The sequence below is a fragment of the Tachypleus tridentatus genome, chromosome 7 (genome assembly GCF_004210375.1).
Source record: "Tachypleus tridentatus isolate NWPU-2018 chromosome 7, ASM421037v1, whole genome shotgun sequence".
Classification (NCBI taxonomy): Eukaryota; Metazoa; Arthropoda; class Merostomata; order Xiphosura; family Limulidae; genus Tachypleus; species Tachypleus tridentatus.
The window spans coordinates 120077345-120098227 of record NC_134831.1 but is presented as its reverse complement, the minus strand read 5'-3'; the positions used below and the strand labels follow the sequence as shown (position 1 = coordinate 120098227).

The 20883-nt window shown below is 34.8% G+C and overlaps 1 pseudogene across 1 annotated transcript in view; it reads left to right on the top strand.

The window, feature by feature from the left end:
* Nucleotides 1-20883, top strand: part of LOC143256491 (paired box protein Pax-6-like) — a 327851-nt pseudogene that overhangs the window by 25080 nt on the left and 281888 nt on the right. Inside the window, exons 2-4 of the transcript XR_013031384.1 lie at nt 5115-5221; nt 6470-6814; nt 15701-16011. The product of XR_013031384.1 is annotated as a paired box protein Pax-6-like (transcript). The remainder of the gene's footprint in view (nt 1-5114; nt 5222-6469; nt 6815-15700; nt 16012-20883) is intronic.

Below are 20883 nucleotides of genomic sequence, written 5' to 3'. Positions count from 1 at the left end.
TCGTATCGTCTCAGGAACCATTGATTTAAAACAGACAGTGTCAACAAGCAACAACATGATAACGAAAAGTGTTTATGGCAGATGACTGAAATCCGGAAGCTGTTTAATGGATAAATATTAAGAGTAATATTGAAATGAAATCTAAATTTATCCGGCATGTGAATTTGATAACAATAAAACAATGTTTTCTTCTTATATTTTGGATATTCCACTGCTGTTCTCATGGTTGTGGTGACAGGTCAGTCCTATTCCACTGTGACAGGTGTCCACTGCTCATGGTTGTGTGATAGGCCAGTCCTATTCCATGGGTCAGTCCTATTCCACTGTTGTCCTCATGGTTGTGGTGATGGGTCAGTCCTATTCCACTGTTGTCCTCATGGTTGTGGTGACAGGTCAGTCCTATTCCACTGCTGTCCTCATGGCTGGGGTGATAGGTCAGTCCTATTCCACTGCTAAGAGATGTCCTCATGTTTGTGGTGATAGGCCACTACTGTTTCGCTGCTAAGAGACGTCCTCCTGTATTATGATAGTCTGCATTCTGAACACCACTGGTATGGTGTGTGTAATCCCTTTGCCCTCTCCTATTAATATAACGTTATGTGAATAGTGTGGAAAATGTTATATGAATAACAGTAGCTATTTGAGCTGTAAACGCAAGCTGAGGACAGAAAAAGGCATATAGCGCTATGTAGGTGGGGAATATCTTTAAGACATTTTACAGTTGTAAAGTAGAACAGCTTCTATTTGAAAACGTATAAGCGAAATGAAAAGAAAACTAGGCTAGTATGATGTTTTTTAACCTACAAGCCATACTTTATATGTACACTTTATATTTATAGATATTATGGTATTCTTAATTATTAAGTCTTTGGGACTAATTCCGTGCGATAAAACGTTATATACTTAAAGATACCTTCACACATCAGTATTTACAATTGGACATCGAGCAAATACCAAACTTTTCCAACTGTTAATAAATCCATGTATTTTGATGATAAACGAAATAAAACAAAACACAACAACTCTGGTACGGATAAAATATATATTTAAGAAATGCATTTGATGAATTTTAATTTCTATGAGTTTTTTTTATTAATGACGTTGTTATGTTGTTTTCAAGTATTTTTGGTTGTTTATAATATGTTAATATAAATTTCTAACTTCCAATACGAAACTAAAGTTAATGTTTTCTATTATCTTATAATCTCCAGTGCTGTTATTAAAAACGATTTCTCTGTTGGGAATTATTTGAAAATCGTCTTATGGTTGTGACAAGTGTTTTCTGAGATAATGTTTCATGTTTAAAGATGTTGAATGGTTTCTACACGGTGTTTAGTGTTTAAAGATGTTGAATGGTTTCTACGCGGTGTTTAGTGTTTAAAGAAGTTGAGTGGTTTCTAGATGGTTTTTAGTGTTTAAAGAAGCTGAGAGATTTCCGAGAGTGTGTTTAGTGTTTAAAAAGTTAAGTAGTTTTTGACACGGCGTTTTGTGTTTAAAGAAGTTGAGTTATTTCTGACACAGTGTTTACTGTTTAAATAAGTTTAGTGGTTTTGGAGACTGTGTTTAATGTTTAAACACAGTATAGTGTTTAAGAACTACTAGGGCCCGGCATGGCCAAGCGCGTAAGGCGTGCGACTCGTAATCCGAGAGTCGTGGGTTCGCGCCCGCGTCGCGCTAAAACATGCTCACCCTCCCAGCCGTGGAGGTGTTTAATGTGACGGTCAATCCCACTATTCGTTGGTAAAAGAGTAGCCCAAGAGTTGGCGGTGGGTGGTGATGACTGGCTGCCTTCCCTCTCGCGTTACACTACTAAATTAGGGACGGCTAGCACAGATAGCCCTCGAGTAGCTTTGTGCGAAATTCCAAAACAAACAAACAAAAGAACTACTAGCAGTTTCTAACATGAGGTAGTTTGACAGGAGACAAGTCGTTTTTTTTACACGTTATAATTTTAAAGAAAATTGCAGACGGGTGGTTTTGTAGACGGCGTAGTGTTTACGGAAGACTCCATGACAGCTGTGAAATATAGCTTCTGATACGATGTGATGTTAAAAGAACAAAGCAAGGCGACTGCGGTACTTAGTTTCTGTTCGAATGGTACAAATCTGCTTAAGGCAGGTTGTGCTTAGACCAATCATTTGTGACCACGTAGTAAATATATATTCATGAATAATTTCCTGATGTTAACACTTAAACATATAAAGGGTGTTATATATTTTTAAAATATATAATATTTTAAAGTGTGCGTAGGTTTTGACCCATTTAAAAGTGAATATATATTTCTATTAGGAAAAAACTCATTTGAAATTCCCGTTTATCTTTAATAATAAAGAGGCAGCGAGTTATTGTTATGTGTACTTACCAATTGTCGTTCACGTAGAGACCGCAAATGTGCACGTGGACATTATGTAATTGTCGGTTGTGTGCAGACCGACAGTGAAACATTTTTAGACGAAGAAGTTAATACACAGATTCACCAACTAAAGTAGTAATTATTATTCTTCTTCTGAAGGAGAACAGTGAACTATTCGAAGGCGCTCGAGTTTTGGGTTTCATTTGGAGCTTCTAACCGAGCATCGTTCGTTTGGTTTGTTTTGAAATTTCGCACAAAGCTCCTCGAGGGCTATCTGTGTTAGCCGTCCCTAATTTAGCAGTGTAAGACTAGAGGGAAGGCAGCTAGTCATCACCACCCACCGCCAACTCTTGGGCTATTCTTTTACCAACGAATAGTGGGACTGACCGTCACATTATACACCCCCACGCCTGGAGGGCGAGCATGTTTAGCGCGACGCGGGCGCGAACCCGCGACCCTCGGATTACGAGTCGCACGCCTTAACACGCTTGGCCATGCCGGGCCTGGCATCGTTCGTTCATTCTGTTTATACGACACGACCTTATGATATGTAAAGTTCCAATTAACAGCTGCTGGTGCTGTTTATGTTTACTTCAGTAAACTTCTTTAGTATTGCGGACGATCATGTCAACGGTGAACGTGGATGTTTTGTGAGAGAAATATTTAGATACCGAATTAGTTAACTATCCAAACATCGAATTGAAATATCAAGTCTGAAGATGACGAACTTACTCAGGTTAGAATTTTTTTCGTTGAGTTTTGGTGAGGTAGGAAACAAAGAACCGTGAAGAGAGATTTGAAAAGAACCAGAAGGTGTTTTAAACCACAAGATGTCATGGAATCATAAGTTGCTTTGGAACCACAAGATGTTTTAAAATAAAAAAATGCTATGGAACCACAAGATGTTTAAGAACCATAAAATGCTTTAGAACCACAATATGTTTTAGAACCATAAGATGTTTTAAAATAAAAAAATGCTATGGAACCACAAGATGTTTCAGAACCATAAAATGCTTTAGAATCACAATATGTTTTAGAACCATAAGATGTTTTAAAATCAAAAAATGCTATGGAACCACAAGATTCCTTAAAACCAGAAGATATCTTAGAACTACACAATGTCTTAAAACCACAAAATTCCTTAGAACCAAAGATATCTTGGAACCACACGATGCCTTAGATACATAAGGTGCTTTAGAACCACAAGATACCTTAGAACGATAAGATATCTTTGTCGGTAATTATTATTTTATCTCACTTTTACCTAACGTGTTCGTCAAATTAACCCAACCATTAACAAAGCAACCATAAAATCAAAACATAAAAGATGAAGGTAATTGCCGCTTCTTTCTAAGGTGACTCATACTTGTTGAAGCATGTACGGATACGAAGTATATTATTTTACCTTAATCTTTATAAATATCTTTAATTTATCATGGTTGAAAGAAGCGTGCAATGAAGCCTCGAACGCTTTAGGTACAGGCCAAATGTTTTGCACTTTCTTAACCACTAATTTGGTTGCATATCACCTGCTTTATGCTTTATTATCTGTGTAAATAAATAATAAAAAAAAGTATTTTGTGTTTTCAACTTATAAGAGACTTGATAACTTAGTTCCAGTCTGAGTTTTCTAAGTAAATCAGGGTTAAGGACAGTCTTTACTAGCACTAAGCAATCATTGGAAGAATATGTTTGTTTGTTTTGAATTTCGCACAAAGCTACTCGAGGGCTATCTGCGCTAGCCGTCTCTAATTTAGCAGTATTAAACTGGAGGGAAGGAAGCTAGTCATCACCATCCACCGCCAACTTTTGGACTACTCTTTCACCAACGAATAGTGGGATCGACCGTCACATCATAACGCCCCCACGGCTGAAAGGGCGACCATGTTTGGTGTGACGGAGTTTCGAACCCGCGACCCTCGGATTACGAGTCGAGCGCTTTAACCACTTGGCCTTGCGTGGCCGAAAAATATATGATTTCTATTTTTATTGTTAATTAAGTTTAATTTAGATAATGTCTTAGAACATCTATATATACATACTAAATGTACTTGTAAAGGGCCACCGAAAGTGTTTTGTTTCAAGATTCAATAAAACTAAAATTAAGAGTAACAGATATTTTATTTTTTGCTTTGGAAGTTTGTATGTCATACTATGTTGCAACCTACAGAGTGAATGATTCTTTTCGCGATTCGTGGCATTCGCGCTTTTGTTGACCTCACGACAGTACAAACTGCAATGACAAGCTTCCTTGCGTGGCATCGTGTTAGTCTACAGACTGACTCACAGATAACACACTACTGTATAATGGGAGAGTGGTTAAAACAGGTGACCTCCCTTCCAGGTGAGGAAATGAATGAAAGTTGAAACACATAACTGTTTTCGGGGTGAATTATTTTTATTGCTTCCTATGTTTCGCTAGTTATTGCAACAGTTCAATTCATTATAAATCACCAGTTCTTTATATTGCGTGAATTAGAAACCTGTTAAGTTTATTAAGGCCACATACGCGTACACCTGACTTGCTAGATAGCAGACCTTGTTCAACAGCCAAATAATGTTGTTCATTGAGTCGTTTCGTAGTTCTGACAGCAGAGGTGGAACTGTTAATCATGGGAGGCTAAGCACGTGATTTGTTTACTAAAGATCTCCACAATACGCTTCCACCTAGAGGTGCGAAAATCAATTTAAGTTCCTCGTGATAACAGCTATTGAGAAAATACCACCGGTAACTAGCTTTAATCATTCCATTGTTTCACAGGTGACGACTCCACGCTGTTCCACTCTGAGAAAACTGACCAGCGGCTACTCACAGATTTTACAGGTTTATGATAACAGCAGAGTGTTCGATGAAGATGCCCCATAAAGGTTAGAACATTAAATTTTTGTGTTCTTTGTCCAAAAAACATAATCTGAATATGTGAGATGATTTGAAGAGTTTGTGGTGACGAGAAACCCACTTGAAGTAAAGATGTATCTCAAGACGACTGGTATGGGTATTAGAACTTTTATTAGAATAAAGTAGAGAACAGCATTTCGACCATCTTAGGTCGTCTTCAGTTTAACATCAAGAACAACAACAAGAAAAAGTAAAACAGAAAACACCTGAGGATGATCTAAGAAGGTAGAAACTTTATTCTGTAGTTTATTATCATTAAAGTTTTAATACCCGTACCAGCCGTCTTGAGAATGCATGATTTCAAGTGTTTACATTTAGCGTGTAATAGCCACCTAGTGGTATAGCGTTAAGATTAAAGGCTTACAAAACAAAACAAGTGAACAGAAAACAGATTCCCTAAGTCGTGGTGGATACAGCACAGATAGTCTGTTGTGTACCTTTGTGCTCGACATGAAACAAATAAAATGTAGTGAACAGAACGAACTATTTTTCTTCTTTATCTATATCGACTTTTGTTTTAGAGCAAAGCTACATCGGACTATCTTCTGTGTTTACCGCGATGAATCGAACCCAAATTTTTTGTGTTTTAAATCCGTAAACTTACCGTTGTCCCACCGGGGGGACTTATTTACACCGAATCACTCATCGGCGGTTTGTCCACCGTGAGGAATCGAACCCTAGATTTTTTGCGTTATAACTGCAAACTCACCTCCAGCTTAGGGGGAGAACATTAATTTACGAATTATCAGTTGGTTACAAAGTGAAATTGATATATCTCTGCTCTGCATCAAAACTCGAATTGTATTTATTGCTGTTGTAAATTTTATCCGGCCCCAATTCTTTTATAGAATGTTGAAATACATGATTTTAAATTTGCTTCAAAATGCTTTACCAACCTGTGCTTCCGTTTTCATTTATTATGCGCTACAAATTGATGTGGTTTATTTCTTGCTCGCTTCATCGCTTTACGATTTAAAAATCTCGATGTGATTTCTACAAATGGCTTGTTTTCTATTTGACTTATCTGGAAGTTATAACGTGAGCATTGCTTTATTGTATTATTATTATGTTCTGCATAACTATCTAAACGGCTTAGTTAGTTGATTCAAAAGTTATTTATTGCAAAGTTTTCATATTAAGACGCTAGGTGTAAAATTTCGTGGTTTTTTTATTCAACATTTTTTCATTTTGGGAAGATTTCTCCTCGTTCTCTGTAGGTCACAGTGGGGTTAATCAGCTAGGCGGAATGTACGTGAATGGAAGACCTTTACCAGACTCGACTCGTCAGAAGATCGTGGAGCTGGCCCACAGTGGTGCTAGGCCTTGCGATATCTCCCGTATACTTCAGGTATCGAATGGCTGCGTCTCCAAGATACTGGGACGTTATTATGAGACCGGCTCCATCAAGCCTCGGACTATTGGTGGCAGTAAGCCTCGTGTGGCTACTGCGGCTGTAGTCAATAGGATAGCCGACTACAAAAGGGAGTGTCCTTCTATCTTTGCCTGGGAAATGCGAGACCGACTTTTGGTGGAAGGAGTGTAACAGTGAAAACATTCCCAGCGTGAGTGAAGATACGTAGAACCTAAGGAAACATAAAGAAACTCCCAAATTGTTTGCACTTGTCCATTGTTTTCGAATATTCTTTCTCATATTCGATTTTTGCGCCCCCCCCAAATAAATGCTTAATGTGCAATTAACAGTAATTATATTTCGTTTATTTTTAAAGCTAATGTGTTAAGATAAAGTATGTTTTAAAAGAGTAATAAATTTAAAAAACTGTAATAAGTAGAGTAATAAATTTAAAAGTAATAAATAAACAGTAATAAATATGTTTTCAGAGTCAGAAATGTTCTCTGTATATACTACATTCATTCTTTATAACGTAGCTTATATTTGACTCTCTTCTACTCAAAACTGTATGATTAGTTTTGGAAAAGTTAGCGAACTAATATAAATAATATAAACAACTAGTATCCATATCTATGTTTATTTATCCCACAAAGTTTTAAGCACGTATATATATATATACCTCTTCATATACTTCTAATTAAATGCGTTCAGAGTTTGAGAAATTTGCGACTTTCATGTCAATAATAAATCAATATTTTGACATTATTCACATGAACGTGGGTTACATGCTTTAAAATTATACTCTGCTCCAAACAGACCTGGACTTGTTACGGTGACAACACCTTTCAAGACGGATATGTCTTTCCAATTGAATGTAATGTTTTATATTGATAACTACTCCCCACCCCTCAGTGACACAGCGGTGTGACTTTGTATTTATAACTCTAGAAACCCGGGGTTCGATGCCCGTGTTGGGCAAAGCACCCATAGATCACTGTATAGCTTTGTGCTTAAACGACAAACGAACATAATTGTTAATCCTCAAAGAGTAGTTTCGATTATCTGAACATGAGTTACTATCTTGTTTTATATTTGTTTAGATTTCTTTTCCTTTTCAAATTTACGTTTAATATGTGAATATACACATTGTATTTTCGTGTATAGCATCGATACAGGTTTTAAAAGCGAATTTTATATTCCAACATAGATATTGTAATAAATAAATGCTGCTGTGTTATCTCTCAGTATAATTACTTTTTACAATAAATAAATGCTGCTGTGTTATCTCTCAGTATAATTACTTTTTACAATAAATGTATTGTTGAGGTACCTTTCTTTTAGTAGAATTACTTTTACAATGTTAAAGATGTTACTTGTATAGATTATTCGAAGTTATTTCTATAAACATCTTGAGTGTCTCTAATTATTTTTTTACCCTCGCGAGGATATAATTGTTATAAGTTAAATTTGTGTGTTTTCTTATTGCAAAGCCACATTGGGCTATCTGCTGAGTCAATCGAGGGGAATCGAACCACTGATTTTAGCGTTGTAAATCCGTAGACGTACCGCTGTACTAGAGGGGGTGTGTGTAAGTTTTAATAAGTGATAAGTTGTTGTTTTAACTTCGTGGGTAAATATGTTAAATTAATAAGCACTTTTGATTAAATTACCTAACTAGCAAATAATTTCACATTAAGCATGATAATTTTGTATATGGATACAATTATTATTTGTTGTATATACGTTTATGAGATAGTTAAAAAAATTGAAAGAAAAAATATTGGCGAATCGGACTACGAAAAGATGAAAACACGCGCAACTGTTTGTTTGTTATTAAACATGAATCTACATTATAAATTATCTGTCCTGTGTCGATTAGGGGTATAAAAACCCGTGTTTTAGCGTTATAATCCCGTGGACTTACCGTTGTGCCACTGGAGGGCATTCAAAGTAAGGAAAACTTGAAAACAAACCTACTAAATATTAACTGAAAGACAAGAGGCTATCCGCTGTGTCTACCAATGGGTATCGAGGCCCAGATAAGTGAAAGAAAAATTCTGAAACATAAAAACTCCATATTCAAATTTCGAGTTTAAATGAAAACTGTGACTTTTTTCCTTTAAGAACTTACATTGTCTCATGTCTGAAATTTTAAAATAAAAATAAAAATAATTTTTAGTTAAAATGTTTTGTTTGTTGGCTGATCTTGATAGGAACGTTATCCTAATTAGCAAGTCTGTACGCCCTCTATGTCTTCCGGTGGATCAGCGGTAAGTCTTCGGATTTAAAGCGCTAAAATCGGGTTTTCGATTTCTCTCGGTTGATGCAATAGATAGCCCGATGTGGTTTCACTATAACGACACACACACATGTCCTACACAGTTGTATGTGGAAGAACTGATACGGACTTTATCTTCAGTGGATATACCTTATAACTTTAACATGGATATAGTTTCCATTTTAGTCTAACGTGGACATAATTCCTAATTTAATCTATAGTAAAAACACTTTCTGATTTTGTTTAATATAGATTTACTTTGTGATTTAATTTAACGTAGTTATACGTCATAACTTAGTTTAAAGTGGATTTACTTCGTAACTTATCTAAAAGAGTATATATTTTATAATTCAGTTCAATGTGGACGTACTTCATAACTTAGTTTAAAGTGGAGTTACTTCGTAACTTATCTAAAAGAGTATATATTTTATAATTCAGTTCAATGTGGACGTACTTCATAACTTAGTTTAAAGAGAGATACTTTCTATTACTGTACTAAACAGTAAGAGCTATTATGTTTCGTTTATTAGTACAATTTCACAGTAACGTAAACAATAACATTAATTCAAATAAAAAAGGGGAAAATGTATTTAATTTCGTTTAATTGGTTGTAGTTATCCACAAAGTTGTAAAATGAGTTATCTGTGTTCTGACCACCACGTGTATCAAAACACAGTTTCTAGCGTTGTAAATCTGCAGACATACTGCCCTGTCACTGGGGGGCGTGTATTTGAACTATGCGGTGATAGATAACTAAATATAATGGGTTAAATTAGACTTTAAATACAATGAGTTAAATTAGACTCTAAATATAATGGGTTAAATTAGACTCTAAATATAATGGGTTAAATTAGACTCTAAATATAATGAGTTAAATTAGACTTTAAATACAATGAGTTAGGCTAGACTCTAAATATAATGAGTTAAATTAGACTCTAAATATAATGGGTTAAATTAGACTCTAAATATAATGAGTTAAATTAGACTCTAAATATAATGAGTTAGGCTAGACTCTAAATATAATGAGTTAAATTAGACTCTAAATATAATGAGTTAAATTAGACTCTAAATATAATGAGTTAAATTAGACTCTAAATATAATGAGTTAAATTAGACTCTAAATATTATTAGACTCTAAATATAATGAGTTAAAATTAGACTACAAATATAATGAGGTTAAATTAGACTCTAAATATAAGGAGTTAAATTAGACTCTAAATATAACTAGAGTTAAATTAGACTCTAAATATAATGAGTTAAATTAGACTCTCTAAATATAATGAGTTAAATTAGACTCTAAATATAATGGGTTAAATTAGACTCTAAATATAATGAGTTAAATTAGACTCTAAATATAACTAAGAGAGTTAAATTAGACTCTAAATATAATGAGTTAAATTAGACTCAAATATAAAATAAATATAATGGTTAAATTAGACTCTAAAATATAATGAGTTAAATTAGACTCTAAATATAATGAGTTAAATTAGACTCTAAATATAATGAGTCTGATTTAAATTAGATTCTAAATATAATGAGTTAAATTAGACTCTAAAGCTTAACATAATGAGTTAAATTAGACTCTAGTTAATATAAATGAGTTAAATTAGACTCTAAATATAATGAGTTTAAGTTAGACTCTAAATATAATGAGTTAAATTAGACTCTAAATATAATGAGTTAGAATTAGACCTCTAAATATAATGAGTTAGGTTAGACTTCACAATTCACTCTATAGAATGAGTTAAAATTAGACTTTAAATATAACGAGTTAGGTTAGACTTCTAAATATAATGAGTTAAATTGACTACTAAATATACAGTTTGGGTTACCCTCTCAAATATAATGGGCTAAATTAGACTCTCAAATATAATGAGTTAAATTAGACTCTAAATAACGTTAAATTGGGACTCTAAATACAATGTTGTAAATTAGAGTCAAATATAATGACCAAATTAGACTCTAAATATAGTTTGTTAGGTTAGACTCCCAAATATAATGAGTTAAATTAGACCTCCAAATATAAATGAAAGTTAAATGTAGACTCCAAATATAATGAGTTAAATTAGACTCTAAAATATAATGGGTTAAATTAGACTCTAAATATAATGAGTTAAAATTAGACTCTAAATATAATGAGTTAAATTAGACTCTAAATATAATGAGTTAAATTAGACCTCTAAAATATAATGAGTTAAATTAGACTCTAAATATAATGAGTTAAATTAGACTCTAAATATAATGAGTTAAATTAGACTCTAAATATAATGAGTTAAATTAGACTCTAAATATAATGAGTTAAATTAGACTCTAAATATAATGAGTTAGAATTAGACTCTAAATATAATGAGTTAAATTAGACTCTAAATATAATGAGTTAGCATAGACTCTAAATATAATGAGTTAAATTAGACTCTAAATATAATGAGTTAAATTAGACTTAAATATAATGAGTTAAATTAGACTCTAAATATAATGAGTTAAATTAGACTCTAAATATAATGAGTTAAATTAGACTCTAAAATATAATGAGTTAAATTAGACTCTAAATATAATGAGTTAAATTAGACTCTAAATATAATGAGAGTTAAATTAGACTCTAAATATAATGGGTTAAATTAGACTCTAAATATAATGAGTTAAATTAGACTCTAAATATAATGAGTTAAATTAGACTCTAAATATAATGAGTTAAATTAGACTCTAAATATAATGAGTTAAATTAGACTCTAAATATAATGAGTTAAATTAGACTCTAAATATAATAGTTAAATTAGACTCTAAATATAATGAGTTAAATTAGACTCTAAATATAATGAGTTAAATTAGACTCTAAATATAATGAGTTAAATTAGACTCTAAATATAATGGGTTAAATTAGACTCTAAATGTAATGAGTTAAATTAGACTCTAAATATAATGAGTTAAATTAGACTCTAAATATAATGAGTTAGGTTAGACTCTAAATATAATGAGTTAGGTTGGCCTCTCTTATTGCGTTTCACTTACGTGTTTATTTTAATATCGGTGTTAGGAATTCTAAATTGCATTTTTACGATAACGAACGGAATTTTCTAATAGCCTTTAGATTACTTATCGTACATGTAATCAACAGTACGCCTGTCGTGTAAAGTGGCGAGATTTATTCAAACCAAATCTCAGATCAAATGGTTACCAACACGTAATTTATTCTACGTAAATGGCTCTGTATAAAGTAACCTGGTCTAATTAACTGCACATATTATTGAATTAAATGTTAATTGTATGAGCTTTTCATTAATAATCAAAATAACGAATTGCTGTGTCTGTTCTGTTCTTTAGTGGTATCATAAATCATAATGTTTCACAATTCTTTCTATGATTTTATAACATTAAAAAAAAATATTAACAACATATATCAATGAATAACGCGCTTTGGTGTTTAAGCCTTTTTTCTATTTAGCAGCATAATAATAATGTACTTTCAACTATTGTTGTACGAGGTCACTTAGCAGCATAAAAGAAAACATGCTAAGATGCTTTCTAGCAGGCCCGGCATAGTCAGGTGGTTAAGGCACTCGACTCGTAGTCCAAGGGTTGCGGGTTCGATCCTCGTCACAACAAACATGCTCGCCATTTCAGCCGTGGGAGCGTTATAATGTGACGGTTAATCCCACTATTCGTTGATAAAGAGTAGCCCAAGAGTTGGCGGTGGGTGGTGATGACTAGCTGTTTTTCTTCTAGCCTTACACTGCTAAATTAGGGTCCGGCTAGCACAGATAGATCTCGGGTAGCTTTGCGCAAAATTCCAGAAACAAACAAGCCACCTAGCACGCTCTAATGATACACTTAGCAACATAATAATTATATATGCTTTAAAACATGGTTATCTGAAATATTTAGCAACATAACCATCTATTTTGAAACATTTTTAAAAATCCATGTGTCAAGATGGGTTTTTATGGTATATAACAACGCAAATCATGTATTTGGACTAATGGTACTGTAATATATTGTTTTTTTAACAATAAAATTCGTGTGTCTATGAGCTATGCTATGCTGTTTTTATTAGTAGCTAACACTAATATTGCCCATCTACTTAGATGAGATACACCCTTAGATGAGCTGTTCAGTGTTATGGCCAGTTGCTTAGATACACGCTATTAATCGCTTGTACCATAGGTGGTCGTGTATCCGATTATTCCAATAAGGAGCGTTTCCAGTCGAGGTTCGATGTTTGGAAAATATTCAAGGGTAGTTGAAAAAGAAATATCTCACGAGCATTTGTGTCACGAGCATTTGACAGGCGAATCCAACATGGCTTTAGAAAGCTTTGACAAGCGAAACAGCAGGCCTATCGACCGTATTAGTGACATCTTTTTAAAAGAATAAATATATATTTTTGTTTGGGTTTTGACGAGGTTTTTATATGCTTAAGGTGCAAGAGTGTCATTCAGGTCTGCCCTGTATAGCCAGGTGGTTAGGGTGCTCCACGCGTAATCCGAGGGTCGCGAGTTTGAATCCCCGTCACACCAAACATGCTCGCCCTTTCAGCCGTGAGGGGGAGTTAGGACGTGCAGTCAATCCCACTATTCGTTGGTAAAAGTGTAGCTTAAGAGTTGGCAGTCCTCCGCTGGTATAGCGCTAAGTCTACGGATTTACAACGCTAAAATCAGGGGTTCGATTCCCCTCGGTGGACTCAGCGGTGGCCTGATGTGACTTTGCTTATTTATCACAAATCAAGTCAAGTTAAGAGTTGGTAGTGGGTGGTGATAACTAGCTGTCTTTTCTCTAGTCTTATACTGCTAAATTAGGAAAGGATAGCGCAGATAGCCGTCGTGTTACTTGAAGCGAAATTCAAAAACAAAAAACAAACAAACATTCAGGTCTATTGAATTATTTGTTTGTATGAAGTTAAGCACAAAGCTACACAATGGGCTATCTCTGCTCTGCTCAACACTGGTATCGAAACCCGATTTCTAGCGTTTTAAGTCCGTAGACATACGGCTATGCCACTGGGGGAGGGGCAAAATAATCTTATCAGAAAATGAGGGGGGGGCATCTTTTATATAAATAAACAATTCTAAACATGTATTTGGGTTTGTTCCGTTTTTGTTGTTTCAAGGTGTTTTTGGAAGTTTATGATCAAATATTTAACCTTTAAGTTATTTAAAAGCGTATATAAGACGCATATAACCCTGTACTAAATTAACAAACAGCAATTATACTAGTCATAAGACATTACTATTAAGCCTATTTCACTTTTAAACACCATTTTCTTAATCTGTTTTATTTGGGAATTTCAATAATTACACTAATAATGTTCCTATCACGTTATATTTGCCATATTCATTACCCACGACACGTTTCTCTCGATCTAGTGTTCTTCAGGCTGGCTCAGATACATTCTTTTAAATCTTGAACGCTCCAAGGAACTAGGTTAATGACATGTTGTTTAGAATTGAAATAGGCCTAGTATTGCTTGTTTTGAATTTCGCGCAAAGATACACGAGGGCTATCTGCGCGGCTCAGTCTTACAACGAGTAACACTGTAATAATTCTTCATTAGCTTGTAGAGAGCGTACGTACGATATATGATGTGTGAACATAATAATATTTATATTACAAAACAATTCACACATTTTCACTGTATTTTGATACGCATTATTCACGTACTATCGAAACATGTAGTACGTTTATGTTTTGATTCACGTTGTTCTGTTTGTCCGTCGTCGTTTGTTTATTTTCTAAACTACTAGCATAATACGGTTTCCTGCTAAACAAGAAAGAAAGCGCGAAAAGAAACTAGTTTCATACTAAACTAATATTTAATAAAGAGTGTTAATGTATCTTTATGGTCTAGTTTTGGGGAAGTTTTGTAATACAGTTAAGTGTATTGACCACTTAATAATGTATATAAGAGTTGTATTAAGTAGTAATATTATACAACAACTCACGCCCCAAATAAATCAGTACAAAGGAACACCTTTATACCAATATTAATAAATGTAATCTAACATCTAAGCTCGCCCTCTACATTCATACACTCAATTACACAACGTGATAAATATATGATTTGCGAATGAAATGCGCATGCGTATTTTTGACCCTAAATAAGCTGAGAAAGCCCATAGGATTTTTATTAAGAGTAATGTTAATTTTAAGAAGTTACACGCGGGTTAAGGGTTATCTGTGTGAAATACTTTGCAAATAAAAACATTAAAACTGAAACTCAAGCCAGTCGTCACGTGATTATAACGACATTGTGTTTTCAAACAACAGGTAAGGTTGTTCCGAAGCGTATTATTTATATTGCTAGGTACAAGATCTACTTTGAGCGACTCTTAAAGGTGCATGTTAATTTTTTTGTGTGTGTGCGTACGTGTACGTGTTGTTAAAATTTAACAAAATCTTTTATATTGTAAAATTTTAAAATTACTCTAAAAGTTATTTTTGAGAGTACTGCTTATGTTGTTCGACGTTAATAAAAAATTAACATTTTTATATTTTAAATAAAAGACCGTGAAATAAACATATTTGAACATGTTTCGTTATTCTTTGATTTCCGAATCTGTTTTTTCGCGTGTTTCAGTATTTTGTTAAATTCTGAGCATTTTGTTAATGAGTACAGAAACACAGATGACTAATTTAAACATTTATTTTTAAAATAACATTTATAACAGCGTCCCCTATTGGCGAAATTTTGTGTTGTTAGAAAGAAATGCAAATTGAGTGAAATACTAGTACGTAAATTATATATATGTATTGAAATGTCAAGTACATGCCTATATATACCAGAATATTTGACAAAATCTAAGGCATTTTAACAATTTCACTTAGGTTTCTTCAATCAATAGAGTTTTAAGGAACCTCTCGTCTCAAAAGGATCCTCACCGGACCTCTCCTCAAGTTTCCATGGCTGGGCCAGAGACGGTTTACGACAAACTGAGGATGTTAAACGGTGCTCCAGCCGTGGCCGTGGTACCCGACGGCTACTTCTCATCATTTTCACGGCGTACCTCCGCCCTCATCGCCGGTTACGTTAGGTCCCAACACCGGACTTGGGGTATCTGTTCCAATCGGAAACGGTCACTCAAGTCTAGGCTCGTGTGAAAATAATCGCCATGACCACATGCATGTCACAAAGAAAGGTGAGTCTAGGTATGGAACTTGAAAGTTATTATTAAGTCCTATGTATATTGTAAGCACGGGTTTCAATGACACTCTAATATTTTGCCAATCTCGAGATCGAATCCGGTACCTCCCTTATCATTTAAGCTGAAGAGGATGAACCCATATGTGCTATTAGCAATGCAATTTTTAAACAATTCAAGTTATCTAGGTATCGAACCTGCGAGTTCGTAGTGCTCTAATAACATCTTGCTAGTAGTACCTGGATTGAAATATCTATCTATCTAATATCTGTACTAAGGGATTAACCCTAGTATCTGCTATCAATAAATCACTTTATAAATAATTCATATTATCTCGTTATTGAATCGACAAGTATTTATCCTTGGCATAAACGGTAAACTATAACTTTAAGTTATTTTAGACATATTTCCAGTTAGGGACACAAATTAGGTGAAGATGTAAAGCAATTAGTAAAAAATAAACAAGAACCCTTTAGTAAGCCAGGAAACCATTTACTAACTAATTTGGTACAGTCGTATCTACCTTCGAACATGTTTACATGGGTAAACTGTATGGTAAACGTAATTTATAACGATAAATAAAGTTAAACAGACTGCAGTTCGTATACAAAGCGTTAATAGTCTGTGTCTGGTACAAGGTGTTAATAGTCTGTGTCTGGTACAATGTCCGTGTTAATAGTCTATGTCTGGCACAAGGTGTTAATAACCTATGTTCTGGTACATGGTGTTAATAGTCTGTGTCTGGTACAAGGTGTTAATAGTCTATGTCTGGTACAAGGTGTTAATAGTCTGTGTCTGGTACAAGGTGTTAATAGTCTGTGTCTGGTACAAGGTGTTAATAGTCTGTGTCTGGTACAAGGTGTTAATAGTCTATGTCTGGTACTAGGTGTTAATAGTCTGTGTCTGGTACTAGGTGTTAATAGTCTGTGTCTGGTACTAGGTGTTAATTGTCTGTGTCTGGTACTAGGTGTTAGTAGCACTGCGTTAGGGTTGGGCCAACTTCTATTCTTTATTTGAATTATTGAGAACCATATTATATTAATGAAAACTCAATTACAAGTAATGGTAATAAACATACATTGATGAAGACACCTGCGTACATCAGAAATTTATAAGCTACGAACTTTATACATCCATTTTTATCAGCACGCGATACTATCTCCTAAAACGACAATTTCGGCCGTAATCCTGACAATATCTAAAACAGTTCGACGGTTAAGGAGATTTAATTTACTTCTGGTTCCACACGTTAACCACAAAATGCTAAATAACATTCATAAGTATAACCATAATTGAAAACGCTTTCACACACGCGATAATTAACAATGTTTAATGATTGGATGATTGTTTGGAATTAAGCACAAAGCTACACAATGAGCTAAGTGTGCTCTGCCCACCACAGTTTATTTCCTTCTTCGCCACGTGGCCAAACATAGTGGAATGGCTGAGGCCCTAGACTCGCATTCTAAGGGCCCCAATCCCTTTACCAAAAAAACACTTTTAGTCCTTGGAAGTGTTATAATGTGACGGTAAATCCCATATTTCGTTGGTAAAGAGCAACCGAAGTGTTGACGGTAAGCGATGTCGACTGGCTACCTTCTTATACAGTCTATCACTTCATAATTAAGGATAACTCTCGAGTGGTTTTGCACGAAATTCAAAACCAAAACCAAGCAACCTTTAACATGTATATGGTTTTATACACGAATTTGTTGTAACTCATTATAATAAAGAACTCATTATAATAAATGTTATGTAATGTTTTCAGCCTAGATTTTAAATCAGTCTATTCACAGTTTTAAACAAGTTATTTTAACCAGTTCTTAATATTTTATTGTTGAATTTGAAATAAAATGATAAACCTGTGACACCGGTGTCAAAAAACTTAAATATATAGACTAAAATCTGGGTTTCGATCCATCGCGGTGGACACAGCAGATAGCTTAGTGTGTCTTTGTTCTACGACAAACAAATCTTGTTAACTATGAACGTTTGTTGTTTGTTTTTGTTAAGCACAAACGTACAGAATGGTCTATTTGTGCTGTGCCTACTACGGGTATCAAATTCCTGTTATTAGCGTTATAAACCTTCAAGTTTACTGGTGAATAAGGAAAGAGGTCAACCATGAAAATAAAACGTTTGGATTAGACTAGAAAAAAAGAAAAAATGTGTAGTAAAAGATAAAAGAGAGACTTATCATGGTCTCTTTCAAAATCCCACTTTCTATTGAACATTTTACCCCAGTAATTCTCGGAACCGAATGCAAAGTCCGTTTTTGTGACGCCTTCAAAATCCTACCAAACAAGAAAGTAGATCTAATGAGCCGAAGCGTGCTACGAACCGGGAGTTCAAAGCAAACGATTACACCTTCTGGTCTTCATTGTCCTCGCCTCTAGCGTCTACTGGTTGTTCAGCGGAGAAATACGAGCTGGCTTGTACATTCGACTCTTCGACATCCTGCGTTGTCTAAAAGTTATTAGGAAACTTTCCACCTTCTAAAGTCTTAGGTTGGTAGTGCTTCGTCTTTTACTTGGGAACAATCAGAGGGAGTTGTTCTTAGACGCCGATATCTCCGACCCAGTAAAGTTTGGGATATAAGAATGGTTCACTAACTTTTTTTTTTTAAGCCTTACTGATGGTAGAGGAGTGAGAGGAGATGGTGTCACGTGCGAATTTGAGATAACTGTGATTTCGTGACCAGAACACTCGTTGGCTGTATGATCGTTGCTGTTAATAAAGAGTCTTACACTTAGCTATCTCTGTGGCCAGCAACATTCAAATAAACTCCTCTGTGAAGGGAGCTTTTCCGCTCCCCTAACCTCAAATGTGTCGTAAGTGGAATAAAAACAGAAATAAAGGTCACCGTTCCTTCACTGGGTTTTCTTGACCTGGAATATGGATCCACGTCATTTTCTGGCTCAGTACTTTTCCCTAAATCAGTCTTTCTATTCTATGCTTTGTTCGTACATTGTGTAAGGATTGTAGGGGGGGGGGTAGGTGGTTTGTCTGAAAATTTGGAGGAAGGGAGCATTGGCGTCATCCATCTATAACATGACTTTATTTATTACTCGCTGGTATGCAGTACTGTAAGTGAACATCCTAATTCATTGTGGTAAATAGAATGATATTTTAAAGAAACACTCGCATAAACACTCAGTCTTTGTCATTTAGGCCACCCGAAGATTAGTTATAATCTCTTATTTCTATGGAAACATATTGCACTAAAGTGTCCCACTACATTTTCAGGTTTTGTTGTTAGTCTTATAGTGTAAACACGATGATTGGCCACTTTTATCTATTGTGTTAGAAGTTTACTCACAATGGCTCTTTTTGTCTATTCAACTGGTCATGCTTTTCAAGTCTAGGGAAGACTATAGATATTTGTAAATAACGTCACACAAGACGTGTACGGAGTAACATAAGGAACAACTGGTAAACACGATCCGAAAAGGAATTAGCGCTTTAGTCTCTACAGTACGTTTTCCATTAAACCTATTTGTGGACAATCTCTTTATAAGCTATTTGTGTGCATGTGAAAATAAATAGAAAAGTGTTTTCAGTTTCTTGGACAAATCCTTCAAATCAATTAAATTTCTTTCGGCTCTAGATAAAATAATAATAATAATATATTATGTAACTTATGTATATAATAAAAACAAGGTAAATATACACAAGTTACATAATATATTTCGTAAAGTATGAAACTGTAATTATATTTTTTCATTCAGAGAAACCTCCAGTAGCCCATGCGTGTCTGCTGAACTTAAAGGCTTGAAAGCAGGTTTCGGTACCAATGGTGGGCAGAGCACGGACAGCTCATTGGGAAGTTTTACGATTAATTACGAACAAACAAAGGATTAGAGGAAATTTAGAATATTTCTTACAACATCGTAACAAGAAACCTAATTACTCTACAGTTTCATAGGTTTAATTAATTAATTTTTTGAGAATATTTTAACGACCTTAATATATCAAAAGAATACAATAAATGTATATATTCTGTATTTGGATTTTATTGTATAAGGAGCCTAGAATTCTTTTGAATACCAAAGCTGAATACTACGTCTCTTTATTTGTTTTGAATTTCGTGCGCCCATCGCTAGTACAGCGGTATGCCTCCGGATTTACAACGCTAAAATCAGGGGTTCAATTCCCCTCGGTGGGCTCAGCAGATAGCCCGATGTGGCTTTGCTATAAGATAAAACACACAGAATTTCGTGCAAAGCTACATGAAGGCTATCTGCTCTAGCCGTCCCTAATTTAGAAGTGTAACGCGAGAGGGAAGGCAACTGGTCATCACCACCCACCGCTAACTTTTGGGCTACTCCTTTACCAACGAATAGTGGGATTAACTGTAACTTTGTAACTCTCAACAGCTGAAAGGACGAACATGTTTAATGTGAAGGGGACTCGAACCCGCGACCCTCAAAATACGAGTCGAGTAAACCATTTTCGATATACATTACTAGACAGACTCACAATCGAGCGGATCGCTGTTGTTGTCCATGAGAAAGGTCCAGTTATTTCTTGAGTTTGTTGATTAGTGAGTCCGTACAAGCATATACAGAATAAAGAAGAGTGTGGACCACCCTCTAAGTCACACACACTGTATATGACTCGCATATATAATACCGTTATTGAGTGCTGGAGGCCTGACATGGCCTTGTGATAGGGCACTCGACCACCAATATACGAGTCGCAGGCTCACTTCCCCGTCCCACAATACATGCATGGCCTTTAGGAGCGTTATAATGTGACAGTCAATTCCTCTATTCGTTAGTAAGAAAAATTAACCCAAAAGTTGGCGGTGGGTGGTGATGACTTACACTGCTAAATTAGGGACGGCTAGCGCAGATAGCCCTCGTGTAG